The following is a 25,800-nucleotide window of genomic DNA, read 5'->3' as shown; positions in this document are numbered from 1 at the left end:
TTTGTCAAGTTGTGTCGCATCGTCGAGTTAAGTGTCAAGTTGAACATGATGTCTGATGATGATTTAAAAGATGTTGTTGATTATGATTTACTGATGATATTTGATTATGAATTGATATTATGCTAAGTGATAAATGTTGATAATGATTTATGTTGTTAAATGCATTTTGATGAATTATATGTTTAATTTATTGACTGTGAAATCTCACCCCTTCTGCTTGAAAATGTTGCCCTTCGTATGGGTAACTTGCAGGTAATAAAGACTAGAGGCGTTCGTGAGTGGACTCCTCACATTGTGTCTAGGTGCTCTGATACGTAACGGGATGGGGGCTTGCTTTTACTACTATTCCTTACGTGTCTTTATGAACTTTTTATGAATAAATGTTGAACTGAAACTATGAGATTTTTGATGAGGCTTGCGTGCCAAGACTTTTATCATGTTGAACTATTTTCCGCTGCGAAGTTTCAGATTTTATGATGTTAAATTTTGAAGGATAATTCTTATTATCTATTTTATGATTTTCAAGAAATATGTGACATTCCGTTTATGATTTAAATACTCTGATTTTATATGAAATTTTCATGTTGGGAAAATGGGGTGTTACAAGTGTTACATGAGATGAACTTGGAAGGGGTGCAACCTGAGATGTTCTAGGTGATGAAGTAGTAGCAGATGTTCTAGCCGTAGGTGAGACATGAGTTGTCCTAGCTGTAGGTGCAACATGACTTGTTCTAGTTCCAACAAGACTTCTCCTAGTTGTAGATGCACCATGAAGTGCCTTTGAAGTAGGTGGGACAAGAGGTGTTCTTGAAGTAGGTAAGAAATTAGGTATCCTTGAACTAGGTGTGACATGCAGTGTTGTAGAAGGATCTGGGACATGAGATGTTGTAGAAGGAAGGGGAACTTGAGATTGTTCAGAAGTAAGAGTTATGTGACCTGGACGCTTATGAGGTTTTTTGGACTTAGGAGGACTCTTTGAAGATTTTCTTTTGTCTACCATCTGCAATGAATACAATATAAAATTCAAATTAACAACCAAAGTCCACTTGAGAACAACAAGCAAATTTTTTTTTTTGAAGAAAAGAACAATAAGCAAATTAAAGCACTGTGTATATAACATGTTCAAAAATAATAGATAAGAGATAAAAATAATTACCTTTAAGACAGAACTATATAAGACCATATATAAAATAAAGAGATGGCATGTAAACAACTACCTTTAATATTCTAGATAAGCAAAATATATATTAACAAGAGATAGAAAGATTACAAGCACTGCAACTAGCTAGCAGGTAAACTACTCAAGTCTATTGGCTAAAACCCCTGTAGTGGTAAAATATGCAACCGGACCAAAAAGACACAAAGCCCCGCAATAAAGAACAGTATATCATATCAAAACATCAGGAACATACATGATAAACATGTGGTGTCACAACAAAAACACAAAATGCATGCACAATAAAGAAGAAAAAAAACAACACAGTAGGCATGATTTAAAAATAGCTCATGGACTGAGACTTATAATTTACTAATCTTCATTTTCATCATCCTCCTCATCGAAATCCACATCTTCATATTCATTCACATCTTCATATTCATCCTCATCTTCATCCTCAATGCCTTCTGCAACATCAATGATTGTGTCTAATTCCTCATATTCCCCTTCATCTCCCAAATTGCAAAGTACGTCACCATTTGCTACAGAATCCACATTAGTGGTTCTTGATACGCAACCTCTAATGCATATCGATCATCAACTGTACCTCTTGGTTTGGTTTTAAAGACAACCCACCAATCAACCTTTTCTTTTCTTTTTTCTGGGTAAGGTACATAATACACTTGAATTGCATTTGTTGCAATTATGAAAGGATCATATTTTTGATATCTTCTACGATGATTAATCTCAACAATACCATATTGGGATGAACCTTCACACCACGGTTCACAGCAACATCAAACCATTCACAATTTAATAAAAATAATTGCTTGGTTGGTTCTCCCGGGTATTCAACTTGCATAATCTCTTTAATAATACCATAATAATAATTCTCATCGGCTCCTCCATCATCACCCTTAACACAAACTCCACAATTGATGGTTTTCTTTCCATAACTCCAGTCTTCAGTATGAAACTTAAAAGAGTTAACAAAATATATAGGCCAAAGTATGAACTTTTTTTTTAGGACCCCATGCTAAGTGATGCAAATGCTGATTTCGTACCAAGTTATTTTTATCATGTACCTGCCAATATCCAACAGTATTCATTATATTCCAACACTGCATGATTAAGATGTATTTTATTACTACAATCGTAAGAAACTTACATAAGTTTGGAACCAAATTGGGAATTCTGACGCAATCCTTCTATCAACTTCAGCTTGACATATATTTGGATCATCATCTTCCAAATATTGCACAAAGCGTCTAACATATTACATATTATATTGTTATAAATCTGTTTAGCATAGCATGAATAAATAAAATACAATTAAACTTACTTACTCAATATATGGTTGAACTTCTTCACAATTTAAAAGGATATGCAAGTGTGCAGCCCTTAATTCTCTATCAGTCAAATACCGACTCTTACAAGCTCCAGCTGAGCGACCATGATGATTGAAAATGGATAATATTATTTGACCTTCATCTTGACCTCCATCATCATTTCGACCTACTCTATTTCTCAACGATTGAACAAGAAGCTCAAAAAAATATGAGAGAAAATAAGAAGTCTCATTACAAATCTATGCCTCACAAATGGACCCTTCCACACGTGATTTATTTTTAACCATTCTTTTCAACTGATTCAAGTACCTAAAACAAAATATATATAAACTGTTAACTACTGATTGTAAAAAAAAAAACAAACAAAAAAATTGAACATTGGTGATGTCAATAACTACCTTTCAAATGGATACATCCAACGATATTGAACAGGACCCCCAACCCTTGCTTCATACTGAAGATGAATAGGTAAATGTTCCATGGAATTAAAGAATCCAGGTGGAAAGATTTGTTCAAATTTACATGTTGTAGTGACAGTATTTTGTTCCATCAACAACAAATCGTCCACTCGCAATATTGTTGAGCACAAATCTTTGAAGAATTTACTCAACTCAGCAATAGGATTTAACACTTGACGTGGAAGTGCACTAAAAGCAGTTGGTACTAATCGCTCCTTAAATACATGGGCATCATGGCTTTTCATTCCAACAAGCTTTCCCTCTTTTATTGACACATCTACGCAAATTAGAGGCATGTCCATCAGGCATTTTCAACTCAGTGACCCATTTATACACAGAATTTTGCTGGTCTTTGGACAAAACATATTTTGCTTTAGGCTTTATAACTTTTCCATTAGACTGCTCTTGTAGCTCTAGCTCCTTTCTTCGAGAATACACCTTCAAATCCATTCTAGCCTTCAAATTAGCTTTAGTCTTATCTTTGATGTCCATCACTGTATTGAAGACATTATCAAACACATTTTTCTCAATATGCACACTACATCATTTATCCTCTTTAGGAACAATTGGAAAACGTTGTCAGAACCGTAAAAAGCGTTGCCTAAAAAGCGTATCGCACTTTTGGGCACACTTTTTATAAACGTCTCCTAAAGTCCGCGAATAGGGGACACGCTTTTCTGAAGAAACTTTGGCTACGTTTTCTACTGTTGCCATATCAAACAACAGTTCATAAACGTTGCCTATTACTTAAAAAATTTTAAAAAAATTAATTAATTAATTAGTTTGATGCTTTTGAACCTTGATTGATTGGATGCCATTTATAAATAAAAATAGAGTCATTCTCATTTCTGTAGTTTATGTCTTCACCATATTTTCATAAAAATTCATATATTGCAAACTTTTATCGATACAAAAACTCATACAAATGGTTAATTTTTTTTTTAGCTTCAAATAACAGGGACCATTTCCTTACCCATAAAAAAAAACGGCAGTAAGTTCTGGAACAAATCAAACCCAAGAGTTCAAACCAAATTGTTTGGCTAGCCCCACTAAACTACGAGCTTCAACATTCTTTATACATTTTGATAAAAATTACCTTACGATTATACAAACTAGATAAAATTCCACAACAATCTAGCATAACATTACGAGTGGAAGCTACTTCAATTTTACCTTCGAGGCATTTGACACAGACCCTAGTTCCATTTCCACTAGAAAGTGACCATCTTGATTAGGTGTTCAGACACTAACGAAGGGCAAGTGCTTCATCCAAGGTGGGGTCAACTTTTAGTTGTTGCACGTGTCTATGAAGGAGAACAACCAACATCATGCGTCAATGCTTTGCCTTACTTTCTATGAAAAGCTTTGCCTTACTTTATATGATTCAAAACAACCAACATCGAACATTAACTATTGTCTAAACAATATTAAAAGTTTTGTCTTACTTTCTATGAATCAATTTCATGCGCCAATGCTCCTTTCCACATCTCATTTACTTACTTCCTACACAAAAATGAGAACAATTACACAATAAGGAAGTATACACATCTACATATTACAAAAAAGCAATTGTGTTTGAGCCAACACACAAGTAATGCAAAGAACCCAACAACAAAAATATGGAATTTAGGATTAAAACATAAACCATTAGAAATAGATTAAGTAAAACATCTCTGAGCTTTCAACAAAATCCAATGGCAGAACAAAATGAAGAGAATCTAGTAGAAGCATAACACAATCCTCAATAGTAGAACCCAACACATCCTTACTACCATTTTCTAAGGTGAAACCCATTTCTTCTTTAATTATTTTTTTTCCTGAAAAATACAATGAATGCAAGAAAGTAGCTACATGTCATTGAAGTGTATAATTTCAAAACCTACAACAATATACTACTAACAATAGGTACTTTTGAAGCCATCTAAATATACCAGCAACCTACAACCGTCCACTTCTAATATTGATATTTGTGAAAAACAATGAAAAGTATTATTGAATCTTTTAGTATTACAAAACCATATCTATCAGTTAAAGTTTCAATTAATACTCAATAACATTAACAAATAAATCAATCAACTAACAATAAGAGAAAAAAAAACCTCATTTGATCATTGTGCCATCGTATGGCCTGCACTCACGTCACCATTCTCTAGTTTCAGCGTTGCTTTGTAGCACCCAAGGCTTGGAGGTGCTGGCCGTAATGGATTTCGTACCATCTCTTGCTAATTGACATCCCTTGCAGAACTTCAAACCAACTCCAAAACCCAAACAACAGATAACACAAATTGGGTTTAAAATCACAATGATTTGATTTTTTTTTTTAAGATCAATAATTTGATATATTAAATAACATACAAATTTCGTCACCATTAATAATTTGATAAATTATTCAAATTGATCAATCATTGTTAAATAAAAATTAGGGAAAAACCTACCTGAATCATGAAACCTAGTTCCACTGATATACATATGAAATTGAATAAACATGAACGAGATCCATGAACGAAAATTACCTTAACAACTCGAAAATGACCCCAACACAGTATGTTGAAGGATTTAAAGCAACCATCGCATAGGATTTAGGTGGGAACGACAAAATCAAACTTGCAGTTGTTTCTCTGTCACCGCTGTAGAGGGTTTTGTTTCTCTCGCATTTCATAGCGTAAACTGTGAAAATCAAAATCACAATAGGGTTTGGAAGGAACAGCAAAATTAAGAGAATTTGGGAGTGAGAATCCAAAGTAGATAGAAGATGAGCATACGTAGAAATCGAAATCGTAAGGGGTTAGGGATTTGAAGAGAGAAATCGAAGGGATGAAGTGAGTGAGTGGCTGCAAGTGTACGTGTCTCTGTATCTGAAAGGGATAATGTTCTAAACTAAATGTGTAAATTGTGTAACTTCTAGTTATGTGTGTATTATTTTATTAATTTTTTTAAAATGTGTACTTTTTCTTTATGGATAAGTTCGGATTAGTTAAGTTGATTATTTATTTTTATTTTTTTTTAGGAGGATGAACTATGTTTATTAATATTTATTTATATAGTTTAATGAATATAACAAAAATGTATACACGGTGACTTGTATAAAAAAATTAGAAAGATGTACAATATTTTATTTTTTTCTTTTAATAATACTATGACCCATATTTTTTTAGGAAGTGACCCATAAAACTTAATATTATATTACTCTAGCGAAAAGACGGGCACGTTACGTGCTCGTCTTTATGCTCTTTTTACTGTGCTAACGTTTGAAAATTATGAGCAGTTTTTTTTAAGGAAATTTTGATTTTAATTAAAACTAAAAATACAAATGTTTATTGCTTTCAATTATAACAAACCAAATTAACTATGATTATCTATTTCAATGACACCAACAATATAACAAAAAAAATATAATCTTTTTTTAATGACATCAACAATGATCTTTATTATAAAAATGTTGTTTAAGAGTATAATTGGGATAATGAAAAAGTAAATATAAATATACTCATCTAGTTTGTTACACTTTTTAAATGATAAAGAAATAAAAAAACAGACATATATATATTTATATCGTATTTGTTACATTTTTTTTTATATTTAAATTTATTCTTATCTCTTTGTTACATGTGTTATTTGCATTTAAAATTGAGGGTATTCTTCCAAAGAGAAAAAAGTCAGCCCAAAATAGCTAAAAGAAGTTATTTTCTTTACATGTAGTAAAAAAATAAAAATTAGAAATGTGGTGTGTTGACCAGGCCAAAGTGGAGGGAAAAATTGTTTTTTGGTAAACAAGCTTGGAGGGAAGATTGCCACAGAAAATTTGATGTTGATGAAATTTTTATGCAACAATCCAAAATTGTCCCCAAAAGTATCTAAGGGGACAATTAATGGTTGTCACCAAAGAAATAATAGTGTAACGCTCCAAAATTGTCCCCTAAAGTATCTTAGGGGACAATTAATGGTTGTCACCAAAGAAATAATAGTGTGACGCTCCAAAATTGTCCCCAAAAGTATTTTAGGGGACGTTTATCAGGGGTTGCAAAAATATTTTTGGCATCAGTCATAAAACGTTGCCTCAGAGACTTTTAGGGGACAATTTTTACACGTCCCCTAAAAAAGTGTTGCCAGAGACAATAAATGGTGTAGTGGCATCACATCAAGATTATGTCTTATTAGGTTTGTCTTCCAGTAAGGCAACTGCCAAAAGATACTTTGTTTTTTCCAATTATGAGTCTCACCAAATCCATCACATTTATCTTCACAAGGACCAACCTCAATTATTTGAGGAAGATCAGAAACTTTTTCCCACACTTCAGCCCCAATCAACCGTTGTGGAGGTTGAGAATTTTCCTTTTTATTCTTGATAAATGCGTCCTTATTTTTTTGAAATGGATGATCCATATGTAAAAATTTACGAGTTTGATCAAACCAGGAACACTTGCCTCCATATTCCAAGGAAAAAGCCTTTGATTTACCCATGCAAGATGGACATGCTACTTTTCTTGCTGTACTCCAACCCGACAGCATACCATATGCTGGAAAATTGTTGATGGTCCACATTAATGCAGCTTTCATGTTAAAATTTTGTTGCTTGGAAATATCATATGTCAACAATCCTTCATTCCATAACAACTTTAGCTCATCTATCAAAGGCTGCAAAAACACATCTATATTGTCCTTAGGATTATGTGGCCCGGGGATAATTAAAGTGAGAAACATATAAGGAGTTGTCATGCAAAGTTTGGGAGGAAGATTGTAAGGGGTGACAATTACTAGCCAACAAGAATATGGTGTGGCTGATTGATTAAACGACGTAAAACCATTAGTGTATAGACCTAACCTTACATTCCTTGGTTCAGCTGCAAAGTTAAGATATGTTTGATTAAAGTGTTTCCAGGCTTCTCCATCCGAAGGATGACACAACACTTCAGGATGTCTCTTTTTATGATGCCACCTCATATGGGAAGCCGAACTCATCGAGGCATAAAATCTCTTTAACCTAGGAATTAGGGGTAAATAATGCATCCTCTTCCCATGTGCCTCTTTGAATCTCTCCTTACCAACCTTTTTTTTTTGTATAACGAGGTGCATTACAAAACTTACATTCTTTTAATTCCAAATTTTTTTCAGTGTAGAATAACATACAACCATTCACACAACAATCTATTTTTTGTGCTGTGAGACCTAGTTTTGAAACTATTTTCTTTGCCCTGTAATAATCTTCATGAACTAGATTATTTGGAGGATGCGACTCTTTCAACAAAGCCACCATTTCATTAAAATATTGCTGCGACGTATTTCCCTTCGACTTAATTGTCAACAATCTTACAGCAAAAGATAACTCGGTGTGATTAGTACATCCCGGCCACAATGGCTTTTGAGCTGCTTGTAATAAATCATAAAACTTTTGATCGTCACTATTTGGAGAGTCTACCATTTCTTGGTCATCGTTCATTCTACGCTCTGGACAAAGAGCATCATAAACCATACTCTCAAATCTACTATGTTCACCTTGTCGCTCTTGTGTACTAGTAGTGGTCCTATGATGAGTGTTGGATTTTACACACAAGTTTGGATCTGTTTCTCCATGGCAAGTCCAATACCAATAACCAGGTTTAAACCCCTTCTTGTGAAGATGAACTATAACTTCATCTGGATATAAGTGATCGAGATTTTTGCATTTAGAACAAGACACCTAATCTTTCCATTTGAAGTGCCTGGTTGTTGGTTTGCGTAAGATATAAATTCACCTAACCCTACCTCAAATTCACGAGTATAATCTTTCCGTCCAGGCATTAATCTATTATACATCCAACTACGACTTACACGAATATCCATATTCTGTCATATAATGAAGCAAACTTTATAGATTACAATAAACAATCAAGAACAATACATACAAGTTTATCAAATCCCAATAAATGGCTTCGAAAATTATGCTTGTCATAGTATTATTTTTATATATTACTGCTAGTATCATGTTTCTTTTGTTCTAGCAGCAACTGTGAATATGACTTATGCTTACCTCAAGGTTGACAACAACGGCTTGCATAAAAATAGCGATTTTTTCAAATTCTGCTATGCTTTAGAGCTATATTGTCGTTACAAATACTATTTAACAACATATTGTGTACTACAAAGAAGACAGGGATGTTGTTGACAACTTAACCCATAATATAAAGCAAAATAACCTGGCGTCTCATAAGTTAAAATCAGAACCATATAAAAGTTGAAGAACAAGAAACTCTCCTTTCACAAATAGAGTTTCCCTTTCCTTAGTTGTTCTTGAACACAAAAAAAGAAAACAAAATTTGTCAATGAAAAAATTGATGATATGGATAAAACCATGCGATCTATATTTTCTCAGTCATCTAAATTGTACTTCTACCTGCATTTTTTTTAAAACAAAATATTATACATGACAGACCAACTGCAAAAGAATTGCAGAACTGGTCAAGGAACAAAACCAACAATACAACCCAGTGCATACACATAGGCGCTCAACGAACAACACGAAAACATCAGAGGAACGAACAGAAAAACAGCACCAAAAAAAAAAGACCAAACAGCCTCTGCAGGTGCCTAAAAACACAGCACATGCATGCGTTAACAGATTGCTACAACAAAATAGTTGTTAAATTAATTTCATTTTAGTTGCTACACACCTAAAAAATGAAATTATATCTATACCTTATATGAATACCTTGTGGGACAATTAAATAGTTGTTAAATAACATTTCCCATTTTCTTTTGTTTCAAAAAAAAAAACATTTCCCATTTTCTTATAATAGAGATAAGAGGAAGTACTAATTTGTCATTCATTATGATATATTTAGTGGCCAACAAGATTGATATAATGTTGTTATATGATGTTTTGCATGCTTGTAATAGTATTGACTTCTTTTCTCATTTTTTTAAGAAGTCAAAATGAAATATATTTGAGTCAACAAGGAGCCATATCCAACACATGGAGTAAAGGATAGGATCCCAAACCAATGTACCTAATTCAGGGAGTGTGTTTAGGTGTATTTAGAAGAGATTTCTCAAGATAATGGTGAGTCTGAAACGTGAATTAGATAAAGAAGTAAAGGGTGAAGCCAAGAGATATAAATGGATAGTACATGAAGAATTGACAATCTAACAATAAGACGAAATATGGTAGCAGAACCGGTTTTGACATAAATTGATGATGTTTGAAGTGTGACTCTTTCCGCATCTTCCTAAACATACTGTAAGATAAATTTAATTACATCACAAAAGTAAGATGGAATTTAAATATTCTACCACAAATTTTATTATTTTTCAATAACAAAAATTCAGTTCTAGTTTTTTTTTAATGGCAAACATTAACTGATTTTAAATAGACAAAAACCCCAAGTACAATTGCAATTGTATTTTTGAATTTAATCAACAATTTCCGACAACAGCGGAAAAAACATGATGGATAATTTATCAAATGTAGTAAGTTGTCGTCAAGTAATAATATTTATAAAGACCGTATCCTCAGTGATTCTGAAATTTCTACTAAACATTGTCAATTGTAAATAGGATATTAAATTTGGGGATGCACACAACAAAAATTTGGTTTGCAAACAGAAATAAACTTATAAAATCAAGATAAAAATGTGAGTAGGTCGTTTTTGAGTCACTTATGTTTTGTTACTTTGTAATCAGGTCCTGTTACTACAATTTCTTCCTTAGAATCATGATGTTTTAACAAAATAGCTATAATTAATGTCTTTACTCATAACCCGTTTCATTGATCTCAACCCCCTAATATCTTATGTGAGTTTAGGGTCATTAAAGGTTTGATTGTATGTTAAAACTGTTATCCCAAAGGTAGTAATATGATATGCCTAAAGTTTTTACAGTTTAAATCTCTACAATCTAGTTCGTATTTCATAATATAAACAGAGGATATTTCAAAAAAAAATAAAATAAGAGGTACGAAAAATAGATAAGGTGAAAAAAATGGTTTAAAATTAATAGTCCATGTAACGAATGCTTCAAGTCTTCGAAGACCATAAGGAAAGTACTATATTAATGTTTCTACCCAATTTCCTCTTGTTTCTTTCTACATGAATAAAATAGCAGGTACAACCAAAATAAAAGTAAGACCGATAATTTGTACCAAAGAAAAGTCATATATTAATGTTTCTACCTAAATTCCTATTGTTTCTTTCTACATGAATAAAACAGAAGGCACAATCAAAAAAATTGTCATAAAATAGATGTATAAATATCATTTTCATATCCAAAATAATGATATATCTAAATTTCACTTGATAAAAAAATAAATATGAAAAGTGGGTATTATTAAGGCTTCTGCCTAATTTCCTCTTTGTTTTTTCTGCATGAACGTACAACAGAAATATCTATGACGTGGTCTGTGGTGTGGAGTCAATAATGAGCAGTAAGTGATGGTCGGTCGGTACATGTCCTAATCAGTGAAGTGGTCTTTAATTGGGTAATATTTTTACTCCATGTGATGTACGGTTCACCTCGTATACCATTAATAACATACCACATTGTATATATTTTTTACATAAATAAATAATATTTATTCAATCAACTTGATACAATATATAGATACAATACAAATTCAAAATCGCTAAAAACGAAAAAGATGAATCTGCGAAAAAACTCATAACAATTATGTTAATAACATAAAACGGTATAATATTTATTCCTAGAATTATGACTATATTCAAGTCTCCAAACAACGTATGTGTTGAAGCGAGGTGCAATATTTCGGACGATATGAATAGAAGGTATCGTTGAAAACTATCATTGCCCTGCTTTTAAATAGTGTATATACCTTTGTTAACAAAAAAACAAAAGTATCTCAACCTTATATATGTCCAATTAAAATAAGTAAATATTTTTAAATAGAAAGAAAAAATAATAAAAAATAAAATTATATCTATACGTTATAGAAATACATTGTTCGACAATTAAATAGTTGTTAAATAACATTTCTCATTTTCTTATAATAGAGATAAGAGGAAGTACTAATTAATTTGTCATTCATTACGATATATTTAGTGGCCAACAAGATTACTCTTGCTATATGATGTTTTGCATGCTCGTAATAGTATTGACTTCTTTTCTCACTTTTTTAAGAAGGTAAAATTAAATATATTTGAGTCAACAAGGAGTCATATCCAACACAAGGAGTAAAGGATATATTCCCAAACTAATGTATCTAATTGAGGGAGTGTGTTTAGGTGTATTTAGAAGAGATTTCTCAAGATAATGGTGAGTCTGAAACGTGAATTAGATAAATAAGTAAAAGGTGAAGCCAAGAGAGATATAAATGGATAGTACATAAAGAATTGACAATGACTAGAGTAATTTCTTAGGGTAATTAAAGAGTTTAATGTTTTAAGTTAATAAAGAGGGTATACACAAGAATAAATTAAGAATACGGTGATAATAGTTTACGATGATTGAAGGTATTAAAGGTGATTAAGAGTATTAAGATAGGGTCTTAAAATATAAAGAAGTCTTAGTTAAAGGTGATTAAGAGTATTAAGATAGGGTCTTAAAATATAAAGAAGTCTTAGTTATAGAAAACAGAAGATATTATATGTAGGGGTGTTCGTGGGTGGATTTGGGTTGGGTTTGCCCAAACCCAAAACCAAATCAAATAGGGTACTCCGGTTTGGGTGAGATAAAATAACCACCTGTTATACTATTGGTTGGGTTTGGTCAAACCCACTAATTTTTGGGTTGGGTTGGGTTGGATTGGGTAATGGGTTGCCCAACTTATTTTTCTATTTTTTTAATATTAAATGACTAAATGACAAGCCCTCATAATTTTGTTTTAAAATAGTACTCTACTTTTTAATACTCTTAAAAAAAAATGTTTAACTTATTTTACTATAATTTTATGCATCATAGAATATCAAATAATAAACTTCATCATAAAATACTTGCAACAAACTAAAGTTGCATGACATAAAATTGCATTAGTATCAAAATAACCAAAAAGTGCAACATGTTAATTTGTAACTCTAGTATGTTTTTATTTTCACTATATAGGGTACAATGTGTATGTTTTATGAAATATAACTTTTTATTGCTCTTGATCTAGTTATGAACGCTAATCTTATGTGTTCCGATCATAGTAACATAATTCGTCCACTTGGCGGAGAACCGCGAACCAATTCGCGAGTACGGAATTCGGGTAGTTTCGCGTATTGGTACACATCTAATTCACGTGGAATTCAAAACAAATGGCATATGAGCATACCAGAGAAAGGATAAGGCTAATTAGTTGGGAAAAATGGTTCGAACGACTATCAAATACACAATAAACAATAAATAAGCGGTGATATGTATTGGATGAGGACAATGCTATTTATCACTACACTGCTACGTGTCCTACAACAGCGTTGTGCACTTATGCTAGCTACTTGCTGCTGTCAACTTTGATGGGGCTCATTTTTTTCTTCCATGATGTGGGTCATTATTTTCTTTTAACACTGGTACTCCAATACGTAGCGAATTTGGGTACGCATTCAATTCACGTGGAATTCACATCAAATGGCGAAAGAAACGTACCAAAGAAAGGATAGGGCTAATTAGTTGGAAAAAAGGTTCGAACGACTATCAAATAGACAATAAACAATAAACAATAAATAAGCGGTGATATGTATTGGATGAGGACAATGCTATTTATCACTACACTGCTACATGTCCTACAACAGCGTTGTGCACTTATGCTAGCTAGTTGCTGCTGTCAACTTTGATGGGGCTCATTTTTTTTCTTCCACGATGTTGGTCATTATTTCCTTTTAACACTGGTACTCCAATACGTAGCGAATTTGGATACGCATCCAATTCACGTGGAATTCACAACAAATGACGAAAGAAACGTACCAAAGAAAGGATAGGGCTAATTAGTTGGAAAAAAGGTTCGAACGACTATCAAATAGACAATAAACAATAAACAATAAATAAGCGGTGATATGTATTGGATGAGGACAATGCTATTTATCACTACACTGCTACGTGTCCTACAACAGCGTTGTGCACTTATGCTAGCTACTTGCTGCTGTCAACTTTGATGGGGCTCATTTTTTTTCTTCCATGATGTGGGTCATTATTTTCTTTTAACACTGGTACTCCAATACGTAGCGAATTTGGGTACGCATCCAATTCACGTGGAATTCACAACAAATGGCGAAAGAAACGTACCAAAGAAAGGATAGGGCTAATTAGTTGGAAAAAAGGTTCGAACGACTATCAAATAGACAATAAACAATAAACAATAAATAAGCGGTGATATGTATTGGATGAGGACAATGCTATTTATCACTACACTGCTACGTGTCCTACAACAGTGTTGTGCACTTATGCTAGCTACTTGCTGCTGTCAACTTTGATGGGGCTCATTTTTTTTCTTCCATGATGTGGGTCATTATTTTCTTTTAACACTGGTACTCCAATACGTAGCGAATTTGGGTACGCATCCCATTCACGTGGAATTCACAACAAATGGCGAAAGAAACGTACCAAAGAAAGGATAGGGCTAATTAGTTGGAAAAAAAGGTTCGAGCGACTATCAAATAGACAATAAACAATAAACAATAAATAAGCGGTGATATGTATTGGATGAGGACAATGCTATTTATCACTACACTGCTACGTGTCCTACAACAGCGTTGTGCACTTATGCTAGCTACTTGCTGCTGTCAACTTTGATGGGGCTCATTTTTTTCTTTCCATGATGTGGGTCATTATTTCCTTTTAACATCGGTACTACGAACTGACGCATACTTAAGCTCTATACTTTCATACTTAGCGAATTATTTGACTATGATTCTGATTCCTGTTTCTTTTCTTAATTTTGATGTATGTTATATCCAGATTCATCGATTTTGATTTTTCATTTGTTGACATTTCATATGATCGAGTTTTGATTCTTCTGCAATCAGTTCTTGCATCAAATCTGTTGTGAAAGTGACTCAAAATTGGAGTTTGGAGGCCAAAATTGATGTTTGCTGAAAGTACAAATCGGTGGCCGATTTGGAAAATCGGTGGCCGATTTTGGCTGCCTTTTAGGAGGCTTCCTGTTCTGGAAAAATCGGTGGCCGCCGATTTTGCGTGCTGTTATTTTTCAGAAACGTATTTTTTGGGCCAGATTTGTTACAATTTTATGGGAGTTTCTTTTACTATAAATATAGGCATTGTATCAGTGTAAACCTTGAGATAGAGGGGGCTGAAACAAGGGTTTAGAAAGGCAACAACAAAACTAGGGTTTGTTTAGAGTTTGTCTCTTTGGAACAAAACTAGGGTTTGTGGGTTGATTCACCTTGGGAAACACTATTAGGATTGAGTCTCTTGGTTACGGGAAGAGGCTGGGATTTGGGTAGAATTAGGCGGGAGACTTATTCTTGTAATCCATCTCTTTTGTAACGTTACTCATCATTAGTGAATTGGAGGGCTGCTCTCTCCCCCAGACTAGGTCAATTTGGACCGAACTGGGTCAACAAATTCTTTGTGTTCTCTCTTTCCTTTTCTCTCGCTGTTGTTTTCTACTTTTGGCTTGTGATTATAATTGTTCCATACACTTTGATTTTGGTTGCTTAATTATCCCTTGCTCCACACATCAAGTTGTTATTGGTGTGAGTTTTTCATCGAATCCGCAACAATTGGCGCCGACCGTGGGGAAAGGGTCAAAGGATAATCAAGTACCATGAGTTCAAAGTGGGATATTGAGAAGTTTACCGGAGATAACGATTTTGGGTTATCGAAGGTAAAGATGGAAGCGGTATTAATATAGGAAAAGTGTGAGAAAGCTTTGAAGGGTGAAGGTTCGTTACCGGTCACCATGTCACGAGCGGAGAAGACCGAGATGGTGGACAAGGCCAGGAGTGACATTGTCTTGTGCCTCGGAGATAAAGTTTTGAGAGAAGTAGCAAAGGAACCAACCGCGGCATCGATGTGGGCAAAGTTGGAATCTTTGTATATGACAAAGTCTTTGGCTCATCGGCAATTCCTAAAGCAACAACTCTACTCATTCAAAATGGTGGAGTCAAAGGCCATCATGGAGCAACTTACGGAGTTCAACAAAATCCTTGATGACTTGGAGAATATTGAGGTGGAACTTGAGGATGAAGATAAAGCTATACTCTTGTTGTGTGCTCTACCAAAATCTTATGAATCGTTCAAAGATACCATGCTCTATGACAAAGAAGGTTGTTACCTTGGAAGAAGTTCAAGCGGCTTTGAGAACCAAGGAGTTGACCAAGTCCAGGGACTTGAGAATTCATGAAAACGGTGAAGGCCTAAGTGTCTCAAGAGGGAATGGTGGAGGTAGAGGTAACCGGAGAAAGAGTGATAAGAAGTCAAAGTCTGAATGCTTTAACTGTCACAAGATGGGTCACTTCATGAAGGATTGTCCGGAGATTAATGGTAACTCCGCACAAATTGTCACTGAGGGTTATGAGGATGCAGGTGCTCTGATGGTGTGGTGTTGTTTGGAGGATGAAGGTGATGTTGGTCACCTTGGGATTGATGCCTAGTGGAGCGGTGATCGTCTGGAGAGACGTTAAACACTCAACATCAGCCTAGAGAGGCGGTGGTAAGAATACTCATGATCAGTCTGGAGAGGCGGAGGCAACAATACTCATGATCTACCTGTTGAGGTGGAGTTTCAAGGTTGAAGACATAGTGGGATGTACGCATTTTCTAGTTGAGGTAGAGTACGCTCAGCATGAGGTGGAGTTGAACACACCGGTAATGGTACGACTATGGAGGACCTTGGGTGCTATAGGGATAGCACAGCTTGCGGGATTACTCTAAAAGAAGGCCAAGGGTGATTGGATGCAAGGAGACCTTCAAGGAAACGGGAGATGTCCTGTGTTGAAGATGTCATGGTGAATGCTTGTGGGACTACCTAAAAAACCTAGCGTAGTTAGACTATAAGGACCTTCGAGAAGGCGGAAGACATTCCGAGGGCTAAAGGGATGGGAGGTGTATACTTGTGGATTACTCTAAAAGCCAAGGGTGATTGGGAACAAGTAGATCTTCAAGGAAGCGGGAGATGTCTCGTGTTGAAGAGGTTATGATAAAGGCTTGTGGTACTACCTAAAATTCCTGGCGTAGTTGGACTGCAAGTATCTTCGAGAAGGCGGAAGACATTCCGATGACTGAAGGGATTAGGGTGTAAACTTGTGGAGCTACTTGGTGTAGTGGGAAGCAAGGGAAAGAGCAGCAAGGTGTTGATGTTAAATGGGCATCATCACTAATTTGGAGTCAAGGTGGAGATTGTTGTGAAAGTGACTCAAAATTGGAGTTTGGAGGCCAAAATTGATGTTTGCTGAAAGTACAAATCGGTGGCCGATTTGGAAAATCGGTGGCCGATTTTGGCTGCCTTTTGGGAGGCTTCCTGTTCTGGAAAATTCGGTGGCCGATTTTGGAAAATCGGTGGCCGATTTTGCGTGCTGTTATTTTTTAGAAACGTATTTTTTGGGCCAGATTTGTTACAATTTTATGGGAGTTTCTTTTACTATAAATATAGGCATTGTATCAGTGTAAACCTTGAGATAGAGGGGGCTGAAACAAGGGTTTAGAAAGGCAACAACAAAACTAGGGTTTGTTTAGAGTTTGTCTCTTTGGAACAAAACTAGGGTTTGTGGGTTGATTCACCTTGGGAAACACTATTAGGATTGAGTCTCTTGGTTACGGGAAGAGGCTGGGATTTGGGTAGAATTAGGCGGGAAACTTATTCTTGTAATCCATCTCTTTTGTAACGTTACTCATCATTAGTGAATTGGAGGGCTGCTCTCTCCCCCAGACTAGGTCAATTTGGACCGAACTGGGTCAACAAATTCTTTGTGTTCTCTCTTTCCTTTTCTCTCGCTGTTGTTTTCTACTTTTGGCTTGTGATTATAACTGTTCCATACACTTTGATTTTGGTTGCTTAATTATCCCTTGCTCCACACATCAAGTTGTTATTGGTGTGAGTTTTTCATCGAATCCGCAACAACCACTATAGGGGGGTGGTGATTAAGCTTGTGAGTAACTGTGCCGGGGGGTACAGGGCCTAGTCGGGACCCGCCTGGGCTGTTACAGTCGCCTATTGTCTATGGGGACGTTTTTTTCGCTCTTTAGGGCACACTAGTAATAAACGTTGCCTAATGTCCGGGAATAGGGGACAATTTTCCTGGGACCTAGGAACATTTTCAGAACGTTGCCTAAAGCTTTTCTAAATTAAAAAAAAAATAAAATACTAGTTGGACTACTTTTTTTTTGTCAAAAAAGAGAGTATACTGGACTACTATTTCTTTTATAAAAAAAAGGGTCAACTATGCCTTCCAAGGTGCTGATTAATCACAAATAAATTCACACCGAGTGTCATACCCCAATTTTTGACATAAGATTATATAGTGGGGGTGTATCTTTAATTAATGGGGGATACATAATTGTGTGAAGCACTAGAAAAATATTATTTGGAAATAATGATAAATTAAATAATTAATCTGGTCATTATTAAAAATTGCTTTCTTGGTCCCCAAGTTTTGCTAAATTATTTTAGAACGCAATCTAGAATATTTTGAACACAGTCTGAAAATATTTTGGTAGGCAATCTAATATATTTTAGTGCTTGATCTGAAATATATTTTGATACTCAATAATATATATTTATGTACTGAATAACATATTTATGTACTGAATAATATATTTTTGTACTCAATATGACATATTTTGGTACACAATTGGGATATTTTTGTACTAGATGAATTACTTGTTTCCAAAGTTTCTCACTTATTAGTTGTGAATTTTCTCTATAAATAGAGAACTCACACAATGTATCCCGGAGACCGAAATTCACAGTTGATGCTTCCGGTGTTTTTCCTCTCTTCTCCCTCCTTCGACTTGTGTTGACGAGTCTTTCTTTCTGTCCCTTTCGGTTTCAAGGTATTTTTTATTTATTTTGCTTTATGTTATAAAAAATGCATAAAAAAATGAGATTAGGTTAAGAGATTTTGTGGTGATCCAACCTCACTACAAAATTCTCATGCTTTAGTTTTAGGTTTTATTTATCATTCAAAATAACAAAAAACATTCAAATAACAAAAATCACAAAAGTATTTTCATAATAAACCTTGATTTTCAATCAAGTGATCGTTCTTTTTTATTTACTTTCTTAATCAAATTTCAAATCAATTTTAATTCTACTTCAAGTCTATTCTCTTTCTATATAAAAAATACAAGCCAATTCTTATTTGCCACTTGGCTTTTTTATTTCAAAACTTTTTTCAAAACTAATAAAAAACACAAAACCAATCAAACGTCAATTTCTACCCCGAACTACGAGGTTTTGATCCCTTACAGGTACGTAGCCAAAGGACCATGTCCTTCCAAATCAATAAAAAATGTAAATAAAAAACTTTCTTTTTTTTCCCTTTATTTAATCACTACTCTAAATTTCTTTTTAAAAGCAAGCAAGTTTAAGCACAAAAAATTAAATAAAATCAAGAGGTTCTCGTAGAGTACTATGAACATAAAGGGTGTTAATACATTCCCTTTATGTAACCAACCCCCGAACCCTTAATCTTTGAAAATGTGGTATTTGAACCTTTTTCCACATTCTTTTAAAAAATAAAAAGTTCAGTCGTGAATAAAAATAGTGAGTCAAACGCTAATCAAATAGCCCTGATCTCCGAAAAATGACGCAACACCGAGTCATCTCAAAATTGCTTAAACAACACATACATATAAATGACTATGATGAGAAACAAGAGACACGATTCAACCATCACATATCAACAAAACATCAAATAACTCAATAAAAAGTTTCTAAAAGGTTTATAATGATAAACATAGCTCATAATAACAGAATAAAAGTGCATTTGAATTCCTGATCTGCACCTTTTGACAAAACATGAACACATACCATTCCAAAAACAACAAAGAATAGCATATGACAAATGCATAAGAGTAAGTTAAAACAGAAATGGCTAAATCACGTCAAACCTTAAACGAAAATGTGGATCTCAATGCTGAAAAACAAACGCTCCAAGTTGAAACTTTGTACCATGACCAGGACCTATTTTGATGTAGCCATAGGGCACTCAAATCAGAAGCGAAAGTTGCAATTACTCGTCTAAATTTAGTTCAACAGCCACATAGTCAGAACAATATCAGTTTTTATTATTTTAAAAAATAGTGTCCTACACAATAATTATTTGACAAAAACTAAAAGAATCATACCAAAGTTTGGTTACATGACACAAAAAAGGGAAGATAGAGAATACAAGCTCATCAAAAATCTTAATCACCTAATAATTTTTACGATAAATTAATTTAAGCCAAAATTTAATAAAAAAATAAGAAATTCATTCACCTTGCTTTTAGAACATCATTGCATTATTCATTATTGAACAATGAATCCATAGCACAAGCATATGATGAAAATATGTACTACCTATATGTGGGTCACATCAATCCACTTAGGACCAAAATTCTTTTAAATAAAGAAGTTACTGATTATGGAGGATACTTATAAAGATTTACTTCCTTTCCTTCTATGTATAGCATGTCATTTCAAATAAGCTTACTTTCATACTTATATATAGTAGCCTAAGTTGTAACCAAGAAACAAAGTTTACATACGTTACGGTACCATGTAAAAAGTAGGACTCATGTGTTATACCCTAATTTTGGACCTAAAAATACTAGTCAATTTTTCCCTTCTTGCATTATAAGTCATTTGAACTGTCTCTAATCAATTGCATCTTTCTCTGCATTTTATTTCAATGTTATTTGCAAAATTCACATACAAGGGTATTTTAGTCATTTCCATATGTCAAATTTCTCTCAGTCTTTCAAAATTTTGGTTGAGTCCTTTCAAATAAGTTTGAATAAATCTTTGTTTTATTCTATGTCAGAATCCATTTCAAAAATTACATTTGAAGTCATCTTAGGCCAGTTTTGCCCCTAGGGGCATTTTAGTCTTTTCATGTGTCAAGACTCTGTTCAAATCTTAAAAATTGTCTCTGTGTCTTTCAAGTTGGTTTAAATAAATCTTTGTTTCATCTCCTTGTAAAAAATCCATTTTAATTTGCATTTGAGTCATTTTTAGTCGTTTTCAGCCCCAGGGGCATTTTAGTCATTTCACACGAAATTTCGGCAGAGAGAGGTTACTTTAAAGTACCTCATTTAGGCCATTGGTTCGTTTTAGTCCGTTTTGTCAAATTTTAGACGTTTCACTTTACGTTTAGTCAAATTACCTTTTTTATTCCAATTTTATTTTAGTTTTTTTTCCTAAGTCCTAAAGTTCCTAAAAATTGCACTCTGGTCCTTCATGTTATTTTCTCTTATTTTAAGACTTTTTTTTTTTATTTTAGGTCAAATTTTGTTTAAGTCTTTTTGGTCAAAATTGCACTTTAGTCCCAAAGTCCCAAATATTGCAAGATAGTCCTTTTTGTGTCCAGGTCATCTCTTTTTTAAGTTTTTTTATTTTTTGCAGGTCAGTCCTTTTATTTCTCAAAATTGCAAACAGGTCCCCAAGTCCAAAAATAGTCCAAGGCCGAATTATTTCAAGTTCAGTTCCAGGTGTCACAAGGCTATTGGTCCAGAACATTACACTTGGCCTATAAATTGAGGCCACATCACCAATTACAGAGAACTTTTCCAATTACTCAGTGACACATCACCATCAGAAAACTCTAACAGAATTTCTCTCTCCAATCACCACCGTAACAGAATTCCATCACCACCGTAACAGAATCCAAAACCGCCACAACAGAATCAAAACCACCGCACAAATTCTCAGTTTCATACTAGTTCCACCACATTCATCATCAAACATACAGAATCAATATGAACTTTTGGAAAATCAAAACGGAGGCATAAAGATTCAACGAAGTTCTTTTGAGTTTGGTTCGTTCTCAGAGATTTTCTACGAAAATCATCATCATTGAACGGTTTTCCTTCGCTTTCTTGCAATTCAAGTCCAAAGGACGATCACAAGGAAATTGGAGGAAGAGAAGAAACGGGAAATTGAAGCAAGATCACAATTCGAAGAAGAAGAAAGTCAAAACACCGATTTATTTTCGGTCTCGAAGTTCACCAGAAGAAGCCGAAGCTTGCTCAAGGATCTTACGTTCGAACCTCCAAACAAATCCAGGTATATTCATGAAAAACCTTCTCGTTTTTGCTTCGAAATCATCATCGAAGGTTTGAAATCAAGAATAAACGGTGAATTGAAGAAAGATTTTGAAAAAAGTTTCGAAGAAGTTCGAACGAAACCCTAGAAGTATGATTCGTCCAAGATTCACCGTTTATTTCATCAATTGAGGTTCAAATCCATGATTAATGAAGAAAGTAGTTCGAATTAGGGTTTTGATTCAGAAAAAATTTGAAAAGAAAGTTGAAACCCTAAAAAACGTAAGGATCCAAAATCAAACCTGTAGAAACATGTAGATTGAAACGTTTTGAACGCTCGTCTTCAAAGAACTTGTAGATCGAAACGTTTCGAACTCTTGTTCTCCAAAAAAGTCAAAATCGAACGGTTCGAACAACTTTCTTCAGAAAAATAGCAAGATCTAAGTGTTTCGTGTCCATTCTATGTTTGATTTGAGTGTTGATTCATAGTTCATAGTCCAAAATCATGTTTGATGTGTGAATGCCATGAACGGCGCCGCTAGGGTTAGGGTGAGAAGAAGAGAGAACGAGAGAAATCTGAGAGAAGAGAGAGAAACGAATGGGAAAATGAAATGAACCGGTCTTCAAGACTTTTTATAAGCAGACTGAACCGGTTTGGTTCAGTCTTGGACCACTGGCTTTGCGTCCTGGCCGTTAGATCTAAGGGTTGATCCAGTTGGATCAATCCAACGGCCTTCTGTGATTCCTGAAGGATCCAGGATCCGTTCCTCCCTTGGGCTTGGGTTTGGGCCTAGTCTTACTGCGTGTTTCCTTGTTTTTTGCTATTCTTGTCACTGTTTCTTGCTATTTGCACACCTTCATGCTCAAAAACTTAGTTAAAAAATTCCAAACCATTTTTCCATGCTTTCTTGATATTTTCTTGGTGTTTTTCTAATACTTTTACACTGGAAGTTTTGATAAAAAAATACATAAACAATTTTAGTGTTATTTTCTTGAATTTTATGTTAAAAAGTGGTGAAAATTGGTTCAACTTTGTTTCTTGTCCTTGGTGCATGTTTGTGATACATAATATGAGTGCCTATAATTTTTTAGCCACTGTTTGAACATGATTTTGATACTTGTGTGTGAAATTTAGTTAGTTACTTAGCTTACAAGTTACTTGTGTAAATAAATAATGTAAATATGCTTAAAATTTGTTTTAAAATGCTAAGTAAATCATGTTGCCTTAATTCCCATTCCAAGACTTGTTTCTAAACCCTTAAAAATGCATTGGAATGTGGGGGATTATAGGTCATATGGTCCTTGCATTTTATGAATAAATTTTAGCCATGTTTGCACTCATTTTCTATCCTTTATATTCTAGTACTTCTCTTACTTCATTTCCTTTTGATATTGTCATGTCCTACTAACTCCTTTCATTTCATGTTTCATCATTTCATAAGCATCTCCATTTCATCCCATATTCATCTCTATTTCCTTCTTGCAATTTAATTTGTACCAAGACTTAGAATGTAATATTTAGGAGCTTTTGTAATATTTTACTTCATGCAACTTTTAATTTCTTGGCAAAGAGGCCATAGAATGTATCTAGGGTATGATGTAAAGGACAATGGACTTTAATGATGTACACCGACACGAGCACCGACACATGCACACACTTCACTTTAGATATATAGCTAGAATATGCATGTTTAGATGTATGTCTAGGATTGTATGTTTAGATGAATGCCTAGGATTTATACTTAGAAAAAACCAATTTTCCAAACAAATGTGAACAACTTCACTCAAATCTTTTCACAATAAACCTTGGGATCAAAACCCCATTGATTTCCCTTTTCATTTTCTTAATCAAATTTCAATGAAAATAATCATGTTTAGACCATATTTTGCAAATGACTAATCGAACCCCACTCTTTTCTAAATCTCATGCCCTTGAGGCCTCTTTCTATTCTTCAAACTCCATTTTCAAACTTAAAATCAACCAACAAAACAAAAAAACACTTTTGAGAGAGAACTACGGTGGATTTGATCCCTTAATCGGGTACGTAGGCAAGGAACAAAATTCCTTCAATTCAAATAAAATAAAGATTCAAACACATTCTTCTCCCTCCAATTCTTCATTTAGTAATTCTTAGGTGTAAATATCATTTCAAAATAGCATTTAAAAATAAAGCGCGCGCGTAGAAATTAAAGACGGTTCCTATAGGTTACTATAGTCGTTATGGGTGCCTAACACCTTCCCGTAGCGAAAACAACTCCCGGACCTCGATTCTCAAGGGTTTTGCTTGCTTTTTCCCTTCCCAAGAAAAAAATAAGATATCACCGGTTAAAAAGGTTCAAACGTAATCAATGTTTGACACCCGAAAACCAAGATAAAACATCATGAAAATAATTTTTTGGGTTATGCTTATTAGGAAGAAAGTATCACTTGGGAAGGAACATATAAATGAAAGAGTCAAACTAACTAAATGGTATTTAATTAACAAGAATTGAAGAGTAATGCAAGAAATTTACCTCTTTAAGATGGACCACTCCCATGTTTCATTTGCTAAGTTCATATTACAAAATAAAGTGTGATGTCCCTGCCAGATTAAATATAAATATTAAAAGGTTTTTGTAGCATGTAATAAACACAACTTATTGGCATTATTAATAAGTTATAACAACTTCATAGAGGTGTTTGGTTTTTGGGCAACCTAGTACAAACTTTCTTTCCACTCATAAGAGGTAGCTTTAGCAAGGGCAATTGTTGCCCACACAATAAAAATAACTAGTCCAATCATAAACTTTACACTCCAATGAAAAACAATCTTAAGCTATAATAACAATAATAACAAAAATCGAGATTAGATGAAACTTCTATGAAAAGTGGATCAAATTATAACTACCATATATGTAAATTCTAAATTTCTAACTTGACTATGGAAATGGAAACAATAGTGAAAATAAAAATGACACCTACAAACACAACACACATAATTAGATTTATTAAATATGAACATTACCTACTATCTACTAATCTCCCATGTGAAAAATCGCCTAAATCATCATGAGAATAGAGCAGGAAACATAGACAAGACATCAATGATATATATTTCCAAACACAAAGATAGCAGCACAAAACATAGGCAATCAATAACCCATAAATAAATAAACAAATGAAAATATACAATTGATTGAGAAAAGAGAAGAAACAGAGAAGTAAACTAACTAAAAACCACTATAGACCTAACGAATCAACATCACATGTAACAAATTACCACACAAATATCTGACTGAAGAATCTATTGTGAAAATGAAACTTAAAATTGATGATTAAACATGACAAAATGATGTTTCAGATGAGCAATTAGTGATAACATTTGGTTCAAATAATTGTATAAATAAAAAAAATGATTTTTTAGAGAAATACACTCGCGAGGAAATACGATTAGTAGAGAGGACGAAACCGAAACTCTATGAAAATCTCCGACGGCAAAGACGGACCCGTTATTTTTCATGAGTCCGCTGAAGGCGACGACGAACTCTGACCAGAGTGGATTTGGTGACGGCGGTGGATCTGAGTCGGAGCAAGCAGTGTGTCAACGGAGCGTGAATGGAGCGGTGTGTGTTATGGAAGTGGATTCACACTGTCGTGGATTTGAATTTCATGACAGTGGTGGTGGATCTGAGTCGGATCTGATGGCGGTGGCAGTGTGTGAATGGGGAAAGGGAAAGGCTCTCAAACAAAACT

General features: G+C 34.1%; 2 long non-coding RNA genes and 1 pseudogene across 3 annotated transcripts; all 3 read right to left on the bottom strand.

The window, feature by feature from the left end:
• Nucleotides 1-1,230: 1,230 nt before the first annotated feature.
• LOC146909070 (uncharacterized) lies at nucleotides 1,231-9,017 on the bottom strand (annotated as a pseudogene). Its single transcript, XR_015020570.1, has 5 exons — nucleotides 7,078-9,017; nucleotides 2,904-3,501; nucleotides 2,503-2,814; nucleotides 2,325-2,424; nucleotides 1,231-2,241 (listed from the first exon to the last, which is right to left on the bottom strand). The product of XR_015020570.1 is annotated as an uncharacterized LOC146909070 (transcript).
• On the bottom strand, nucleotides 3,863-5,470 carry LOC146909071 (uncharacterized). Its single transcript, XR_015020578.1, has 3 exons — nucleotides 5,063-5,470; nucleotides 4,409-4,466; nucleotides 3,863-4,267 (listed from the first exon to the last, which is right to left on the bottom strand). It is a non-coding gene; the product is annotated as an uncharacterized LOC146909071 (long non-coding RNA).
• A 10,637-nt stretch (nucleotides 9,018-19,654) lies between the features above and the next one.
• On the bottom strand, nucleotides 19,655-25,800 carry LOC146909069 (uncharacterized). Its single transcript, XR_015020579.1, has 3 exons — nucleotides 25,480-25,800; nucleotides 24,447-24,649; nucleotides 19,655-20,599 (listed from the first exon to the last, which is right to left on the bottom strand). It is a non-coding gene; the product is annotated as an uncharacterized LOC146909069 (long non-coding RNA).

Source organism: Medicago sativa, chromosome 7 (assembly GCF_051527215.1).
Source record: "Medicago sativa cultivar Bolivia chromosome 7, Bolivia_mono, whole genome shotgun sequence".
Lineage (NCBI taxonomy): Eukaryota > Viridiplantae > Streptophyta > Magnoliopsida > Fabales > Fabaceae > Medicago > Medicago sativa.
This window is presented reverse-complemented; position numbering and strand designations above follow the sequence as displayed.